Source organism: Amblyomma maculatum, chromosome 10 (assembly GCF_055883805.1).
Source record: "Amblyomma maculatum isolate TAMU_Amacu chromosome 10, ASM5588380v1, whole genome shotgun sequence".
Taxonomy (NCBI): domain Eukaryota; kingdom Metazoa; phylum Arthropoda; class Arachnida; order Ixodida; family Ixodidae; genus Amblyomma; species Amblyomma maculatum.
In genome coordinates, this window is record NC_139353.1 from 13,340,602 (window position 1) to 13,349,862 (window position 9,261).

The window sequence follows — 9,261 nt, forward strand, 5'->3', positions numbered from 1 at the left end:
GTATAGGGCGCGGACACAGGAACATTAGCTGATACCTAGACGTCATTAGTAATCACTAAAAAGCTGGGAATGAATGCAGATTAGCCCTTTATTGTTCTCTATTATCACTGGAATTCATTCACTCGCCGTTCAAAATTCAAATGCTGCAGCATGTTTAACTGTGCAGTGTGTGACGTTCATAGTTACCTATTGCGTTATCACCGTTGAATATCATGTGACCAGGCTTTCAGAGGACATGCCTAGTTTTTTTTTTTTTTTTTTTTTTTTTTTTTCCTCGGAAATGGTGAGTGCGCGTTGGCACCGATCGTAAAACTGCGGAAGGAATGACGAGATGGTCGAAAATACTTCTAAAGACAGTTGAACTGCAATGAATATACCAGAGCGCTGGATGATAACACGGTGTTAACCGCACTCGTTAAAGCTTCGCTCACAATAAAATCGCCGCGAACGTGCATTTCAAAGTAGGGCCCCGCTGAATGCTCATTGAACCGTCCTGTGCTGGCAATCTCTGCAATCAACTGGCAAAGGCTGAGGTCTTAAGTTGTGGTTAGTTGGCGTGCCAACTCGGGTCATAAATTTTCTATTGCGACAGACACTGAAAATCCACACTTGGGACATTTCGAAAAAAAAAAAAAAAAAAAAAGAAACATAGACAGAAACCAGCAACCATTCAAGAACACCAAGGAATCGAACGACATCGAACACCATTGTGGAAAAACGGAGATATTATTTCAGCTGAGTCTAATGTCTTCAAGGAGCACATGATACCGGGTGTTTTCAAGACGGATATAACTGGATATGCAGCGTTTTCGTGGAGAGATCACGTGGGCGACTCTCGCAGCTGGGTGCCATTTTTGCAAGCGTCTCTGTTGCCGCTAAAACAAATGTAACTAAAACCTCGTCGCGTCCACGCTGTTTAGTTCGGTTTTAGGTGCCCGTGCCCCCTAAAAAAAAAAAGAAAAAAAAAGTGCAGATCTTCTACATTCGGACACATGATTACCTCCAAGCGGATGATCAACATCGTGATGCAGGCAAACTTGCTCAGTCTTCATGTTTCTAAGCTAACCTCAATTGCGCGCCCCTTTGAAAGGCTATATCAGCTTCACAGCTGTGTTCTTGGCCCATCGTAAACACACCGCCGAAAGGCAAAAGTCGTAAAAGAAGTGCCGTAAACGCAATTCAGCGTTATGAGCCAGCGTAACACGGCAGCACGTTATGCCTTGTGTGCGCAAAAACAATATTAATCACGAGAAAACTTAACGCTAGCATGCACTTTTTCTCGTTTTTCTGAGTGCACATGCTCTATAAAACGCCGGACAAGGCACATTTGAAACAAACATCATCTATAGGTCCTACTCGCATAAAGAACGAAGGAAACACGCCGGAATCTGATAAAATAAGCATATGATTGAGCACATATATACAAGAAACTTTGGCTATATTCTGAGAGTTTTTAAAACTCTTTTTTTTTTTTCAATGTAACGATGCACCATAACAATCATGTAACGATGCACCATAACAATCATTACAGCCACAGATCCTCCCTCAACAGACATGCAGTTTATCGCTGTTTATTATTTTTTAATTAAGCACCACGCTTGTTTTTCTATGGCAGCGCGTTACTAATTTCACACAGAGGAAAATTGGACCATTTCTGCAATTGTTTTAATAAAATGATCTTTCAGTATTCCACAGTTCCCTTGTAATAATTTCAAAAACGCAGCCCATTGGTTTTATATGGCAGTTTTACTGCATGATATAAGCCTAGGAAAAACTCTAAAAGCAAATTTTTCAAGCATAGGAAGTTTAGGCCATTCCAGTCAACACCCAACAGCACTCACAAATAGAGGTGGCGTCCCAGAAAGCTTGAACTGCCCGCTAATTAAACAACCGCACGATGGTCAGTCGGATCTAATGCGCGCAAGTTTATCTGAGAATTCATTACATGCTCTTCCCGCCTGATACAACATTCGTTCTATATAGACGGCGATAAACGCTTCAAGTTTAGGAACGGACACACATGTGTTGGTACACCGCTGGTTAGTATAAACAAGTTGTGTACGCATGACTAAGCAAGCAGCCTGCCGCGTCTATTCAGCTGGCGTCCCAAAAGCATAAGCGTTGGAAACCACCGCTATAACTTTTTCTCGTCATAACCACGGCTTAAAAGAAAGGCGTCTCTCCGCGAGCAAGCTGAGCACATTATCATTGCACGTCATCCGTTTCTCAGCGCTCCAAAGTTGCGTAAAATGTCAGAAGCGGCACACAACGCCGCCGCTGACATTTTCACGCCTCGATAAAAGGGCAGCCAGCAAAATAAGACAGAAAAAAAAAAAGACGCGGGGTAAATGAGGAGACAGGAAACGTCACCAATGACGTCAGGCCGTTTTCGGTACCCATAGCTAACCTACGCTACGCTTGAATCTCGGCTCATGCATGGGCCGAATTATGTACATTATAATATCACGGCCTCAACTTTGCGTTGAGAAACGTTCTAAAACGTTGATGTAGTCACGTGACGTTTCCAGCCTACTAGCCCCGTGCCCCATACAAATAAATACTGTGTCGACATCGACATGAATTTTTTTTTTTCGACTTCGCGCTGAAAAGCCAGCCCGAATGTCAACAGGATGTCGAACGAATGTAAATAAATATGACTCGCGTGATCTGGAAGCAGAACTTTTAAGCAGAGAGCTAATAAACAGAAGCTACACGTGACCAGCCTTCACAGAAATAGCTGCGTGAAAAAATAGTCCCATACTAACTCAGCTTACTGCCAATGCATTGATGTATGTAAATGCAAAAGGCAGCAGGAGGCCCTGCTTATGTATCTGGCGAACGAAAACACTGTTATGTCAAATCCTATATGATAAGGTTTAGTCTCATGAGCGGTGATTCCACTGAATCGCTTGCAGCGTTCTGTATATATATACAGACGTAGAACTGCAATCGTGTATCAAACATGTGATTTACATCACTCACAAAACAACGACAAGAGGTAGCTTTCATTTTATGTGCACATCTTCAAGGAAAGCGCGGTCAACACACAGTGACCACAAGTAAATTGAGGATGCCCCTATAGAGGACTGCAACTACTGATCGACCCGGCACGCATTGATAACACTAACTGCACCGCCAACTGTATACGTTTTATGGTACACATGCATGCACAAAGTTTTGTGAACAATGGGGAGGGGGGGAACAGAACTTATCACTTCGGAAGGTGAGATTGCATGTGTACGGATGCTACGAGGGCTAAGTTTTATTGGGGCTATTTACGGTCTACAAAAAACTCTACGTTGCGCTTTATTCTATGAATACCACATTAGCAAAGAAAAACATTTCTCGTAACACACCGCACATACACCATGTCATTGAAAGGCGCAATAAAAAATCAGCAGAACTATTCCTCACCCTCTGAGCCATATCGATGCTTGGAGAGTTCCTGCAGCAACTCCGTAACACGGGGGCTATGGCGCTACTTCCGTGCTGGTAGCTTGACGAGGCAGTGGTCTTTCAGACCCTGGCACGTGCACACAGAACGGAGATACTTGGCTGCCGAGAGGAAGCTTTCTTTCCCCTCGTCCGGAGGCAAGCACACAAAGACGACAGCCACGGAAATCCTTCCTCTTGCAAGGGAAAAAAAAAATAACGAGAGAGACGCTTGCTTTCTCTTCAAGTGGGGTGCGAATAACGAGCCGACGATGCCGGTCAACTAGCAAGTGAAGGGTGTTCGCACAGCACTTGATTCTTTGACAGTCGTTGTCGAAGAGGAAGAAGGGTTCGGTTGTCGTGTACACGCACACACAACAGGAGGGAGGTACTTTCTTCCACAGGTGTAGGGTCGGGGACACTAGAACACACGGTGCGGCAGCGAGCTTCGGATGCACCCTTGAGGCGACAACACAACACACAGAGTTGAAGAAGAGGGCACTGACCCGGCGTGGAAGAGCCTGCCAAAGGAAAATGATGGCTCCGGAACGCGGGCAGTCGTAATGTGCTCCTCGCCGTACTATGACTGCAAGCTCGCGTGGCTTCGAACTCGACGCGATCCTGGAACGTCTGCACTTGGTCTTCACACAGCAGACGTAATCGTAGTAGCAACAGCGACCTCTTCAGGGGTTTTTATTTCTTTCCACAAATCAGCAGCGGTGATGGTCTTCGGGGTTTGGGGCAGTTTGTAGATACAGCGAAGCTGAGTCCCAAATCGGTGGATCTCCTCTAAGCCCGAGACGAAGAAGGTGAGAGGGAAGATGACACACTCGAAGAACTACCGGTGAGCTCCGTGGTTCCCTAGACGACGACGTGGATGCGACTCGACGACGAGTAATGATGTCACGCGGACAGGTAACAATGACAGTATGCCAAGTCACCTGGTGTCTGATCTCACTCCCCTAATCCCCAGTCAACGAGTGGAGAAACTAAAACGCCGTGTTCACGCGGTGTGGTCGGTGGGCCTAAACAGTAGTGCCTAGTACAACTGACCAGGAAAGCTGAATTGAGAAAGCCAATCAAGAAATAGGAGCTACCTGGGATACTCTTTTCTGTTCAGGATGCCTCCACTTTTATACTGGTATTTATGAGGCCCTGGAAACCAACGTAGACGAAATTCCGAATGCAGTTTGGAGAAATTAGGAAGAAATTAATGCAGTTTCCCCCCCAAAAGATTGAAACAAAAATGGGGGGTACAAAACGAAAACAGAATCACCTGAAAGGGAACGCAATTACAGGGAATGAATGCATGGGGAACTTAGTCCAGCGCGCTTGGAGCGCCACTCCGGAACTCCCAGCGTCCAATGGGTCCTGTTCGACCACACCGTGTGCCCACAAGGCTAAATAAAAAAAAAATACTACCCTTTAAATAAAAGAAACCAATCTAGGTAAACCCTCAACAAAGGCCCCACGCCCCCCGAATTGCTAAATAAAAAAAAGGCTACAGTAGAATCACGCACACCACACGCACACACCACTCGCGCACGCAAAATCAGAACCGATCACACGTCGACGTCAAGATGAGAGGCACACCAACAATGCGCGCGGCCAGTCGGTCACTCGTCGTTCGAACAGGCTTCAGCAACGTTGAAGAGCGCTTCCCACACTCGCAGGCGCGGTTTCGGAAGTCGTGGTCACACACACACACACAATGACAACAGCCGGCGGTCTGGAAGGCAGCGAAGCACGTGACACGGAACCCAGACTGTGGTGCGCTCTCTCGGCTGGCGCAGGCAAATGCAGCAACGACGACAGTGGTTCTTGGATGATGAAAGTCCTACCGCCGTCCAAGGCCTCGCGCACTTGTTACACACGCGCAGAACGAGCGACGACTACGACGAACCAAGCGGCGCCGGCAACAACGGCTGCTGCGCCGCGCGTTCTCAGAGCGAATGTGCCTGTCTGCTGCTCGCTTTCGCCAAGCGCGCGCGGCCACACTTGCTGCGAGCGGTCTGCGGCCCTGCAGGCTTCTGGAAAAACGCGGGTCCCGCAGCCGCCGACCGAGCGACGAAGCAGCCGGCTGCTGGCTTCGGCGAGAGGAGCCCCTCTCCGGCTTCGGCGGGGACGCGCCAAAAGGGGCGGTGACTGCTACGGCGCGAGGGGGAGGAGATAAGAGCGCGCGCGGAAGCATTTTGTCGTGATTGGTCGCGCGCGAGTGACTGACGGGACACGCGGCTGGGGAGGAAGCACTGCGGGGTGGGAAAGAAAAGACAGCGGGACTACGCCGGGCATCTCCGCAGAGTGCGTGCGTGTGTGCGTGGCGTGCGGCGTGCCGCGAAGGCGGCGGTTGCTGCGCCGGCGCGAGCGAGAGAGTTCGTCTCCGATGCAGCCGGTTGGGAACTGTTTTACGCCTGGCATGTTTACGAACCGTCCGCCTTTTTTGTTGTTGTTGTTGTTGTTCTCGGCTTGCAGTGGTTCCTAATGTTGTCACTTAGGTATTTTCACTCCTGCTCGTAGCGAAGAATGTGCTGTAAGATTGCAAGTGTGGCGCTGCAATCGATATGGCTGCAAGCTCCTGCGATCGTACGGCGCGTAACTGCGCTCCTCGAAGACAATGCGAGGGCCTTAATGGCGTGCGCGTACTCGAAGAAATGATGCCAGTGAGAACAGAAATCCATGATTTATTCACACTCCGCCGATACATGCGAGAGATTTCTCCCGGTGCAGTGGGAACGTTGTTCTGATCTTTACACTCCCTCATTTTTTTTTTTTTTGTGTGTGTGTGTGTGTGTGTGTGTGTGTGTGTGTGTGTGTGTGTGTGTGTGTGTGTGTGTGTGTGTGTGTGTGTGTGTGTGTGTGTGTGTGTGTGTGTGTGTGTGTGTGTGTGTCGGCTGCGCCCAGGAGGAAAGTTGAAAACGCCGTATCGCCTACAATGCTATACCTGCCGTCTAGCTGTTGCCTTTTCAACCCTCCTCTTACAATACTTATAATTCAAAAACCCATTGTGCATATTGGCAGCGAAAAAAAAAAATACATGTGATGCACAGCTAGGAACTGAAGAGAAAATGATGAAAAGGACGGCTGGGGAAGGAGATGACAGATTCTTTAAGATTCGGTGGGATGAGGAGAAGGTCTAGCAGAGGGCGATAAGCCTAACCTAAACAGCGCGCTTTAAAGCCAAGGTTAGGGCGATTTGCACACGCTTTTCTCACTCTTCACACTCGCTCGAGAAGAAGCCACAGGAGGGTGCATTCATGCGCGACTAGCGTGGCTGAAGAAAAGGCTGATGTGCCCGTGACCAGAGCAGGGCAAGGTCGCTCGCTCCAGCAGACTGAGGAGGGAGCGGCGGCTCGCGCTGGGATGTATGAGGAGGAGAAGGAAAGAGAGCAGAGTACAACGGGCGGCTCTTGAAGCGGGGTTTTCGCTGCAAGGCACGAAAAGCGACAGCCATGCATGGACTCGCTGCTTAGGCAAAGGGTGCGCGAGGAAGAGTGGGGCAAGGAATGGGTAAGGAGGCACATGTGAGCTGTGATACTCGCATTACATGTGAGAGTGCGCTGAAGGTAGGGAAACGGAGGAGACGGAGAAGAGTACGCGCGGAACTTTCTGTTCTAAAGAAAGGTTGCTCCCCTTCTTTGCGGCACGACCTAGACGTGCCGCAAGCCACGCATGTGCTGCAGTGGAGTAACGTTCGTACCACAAGCCTTAAGAAGTGGGGAGGGGGCGATTTTTTTCAGAAACTGCGAAACGCGGCGAGCACGCACAGAGATGTTGAAAGAAGGAAGAGGAGGCTTGGAAAAGAGAGGAAGATGCGATCAAAACAAGCAGCAGCAGCAGACGGGTGCTATTTTTAGACTTGGCACACACAAAATGCTTCAAGGTGTTGGAACGGAACGCAGTTTTCAACCCCGACTCGCCGCCAACGACGCCCCCTCCCCCGTTCCCCTCCTACCCCGCACCTTCGTCTGCCTGCTGCCCTCCCAACTTCCTTCTCTACCCCCGAGCCATTTGCTTGCAGTCCTGGATCATAGAAGGGAGGAAGAGAAAGGCGGGAAGGTGAATTTAAAGAACATAAAGAGAGTGAGAGAGGGTCCGGGCGGAACCGCTCGGCAGCTTCTTCGCCAAGTGCGTGAGTGACGAGAATGACGGCTACGAAGGGAGGGGGGGAAGGGGAGGCTATGAGGCGACCGCCGGCCCAGAAAGAGAAGGCACATATGTGCCTATGCCGCTTGACACCCCAAGAACTCCTTATTCCGACTGAGCTGCTCTCCATGGAATGTTATCCGTCCAAGTAAGTGACTCCTTCACTGACGGAGAATCCATGCTCCGTCTTTCGAGCAGCGTTTGAAAGTATCCGCGATCGGCGTTGCATACAAAAGCGGAGCCGGCGGTGAAAATAACAGCGGAATGGAACTGATCAAGGGTATGGGCGGGGGCTTTGGGTCGGCGAGGATTACGTTTTCGACTTGTGCCGCTTGACTTGCAAGAGAAGGAGCTTGCACAACAGGTTCGAGCTTGTTGGGCAAGGCGAGTGCGTGTTGCGGGCCTTTGCCTCGCACTGAGCGCTATTTACAGAAAGCGAAATATAAAAAAAAAATGTTGCTTCTTGGAAGCTGCTCAACGATCGAGGATGAGCTCATGCCGGCGAAGGCGTAGAAGATTACAGAATCATTCCGCTGAGGCGCAAGCGAAAAGAAAGAGTGAGATTAAATGCAGAGATAAGGAAAATAGATATTATTCATTCTCCCCCCAAGCATCAAACGCTGATCAAAGTGCTTACCATTGATATCTTCTCTTCCATCGTGTCATTATCAAATTGTACAAAATTGCACGAGTATTCGAAATTTTGGAAACGCCATTCGACTACTATTATACCGTTCGATTTACTGAAGTAAGCGAATAGTGTATATAGATAATAATGATTCGAATGGAACCATACTGAAAGTTTTCGAATCGTTGCATTGAAGTTCAGACTGGGCATGCCGTAGTTTTTCGATGACGGTTTGAAAAAAAGAAAAATGTAGAGGTTCAACCACCCTTGAACAAAGTCACGATCCCGTAGCCGCCGTCGCTTATACCGCTTCTATCTTGCTCGCTTCAGTGCTTTGTAAGCTTCCCGGCAATGTGCTAATCTGGCTTCCCGTTGTTCAATGGTCTCGGCAGCCCGTCTTCTACGACTGCGGTCTCTATCTTTAGAGAGATATCATATGTGTATGGGGTATTCACCTTGGTTACATGAAGCAGCAACGCAGATAGAATTTCATGAAGCCAGCGATGCACGTTCAAACTCGATGAAGACGACGACGTTTACAACGCAGCGCGAGAGTGTGCAGTACAGTATAGGCCTAATACGTTTATTTAGGAAAATGGGTTGGTGTTGGTCGGGTCTTCAGTCCGGGACTCCGTTGGCTGAAGCCGCTGCCCGAGCTCTCGCAACCAAGGTCCTTTGTGCTGCAAGGTTCGAGGGGGCCACCTCCCAACCTGCTCACGTTTGGTTTTCTTTACAAGACATGGCTTGGTTTTCTTGCAAGCCCATACCTTACGGTAAAGGTCTGCTTTGTGGCCGCAAAACGTGCATTCGTGTGTTGCAGTTTTACACGAGGCGTGTAAAGGCGTGCGGTGATGGTATAGTAATCTCGTGTCTGACCACCACGATGAAGACGGCTGCACAGCGTGCGATGAAACAACGTGGGTGTGCGGCACACCAATGCACAACGCGAGAGTATTTTGCAGTTGGAGCTCAAAGCTTCGCTCAGGTATCGGAGATCTGCAAAAAAAGCGATGGCAACAGGGTTTAAAGAAAATGCTACCCTACCGAAATTCTCTTCA

At 49.0% G+C, this 9,261-nt stretch overlaps 1 pseudogene across 1 annotated transcript in view; it reads right to left on the bottom strand.

The window, feature by feature from the left end:
- Positions 1-5,531, bottom strand: part of LOC146175636 (homeobox protein Meis1-like) — a 326,682-nt pseudogene extending 321,151 nt beyond the window's left edge. Inside the window, exon 1 of the transcript XR_014701149.1 lies at positions 3,415-5,531. The product of XR_014701149.1 is annotated as a homeobox protein Meis1-like (transcript). The remainder of the gene's footprint in view (positions 1-3,414) is intronic.
- Between the last annotated feature and the right edge of the window lie 3,730 nt (positions 5,532-9,261).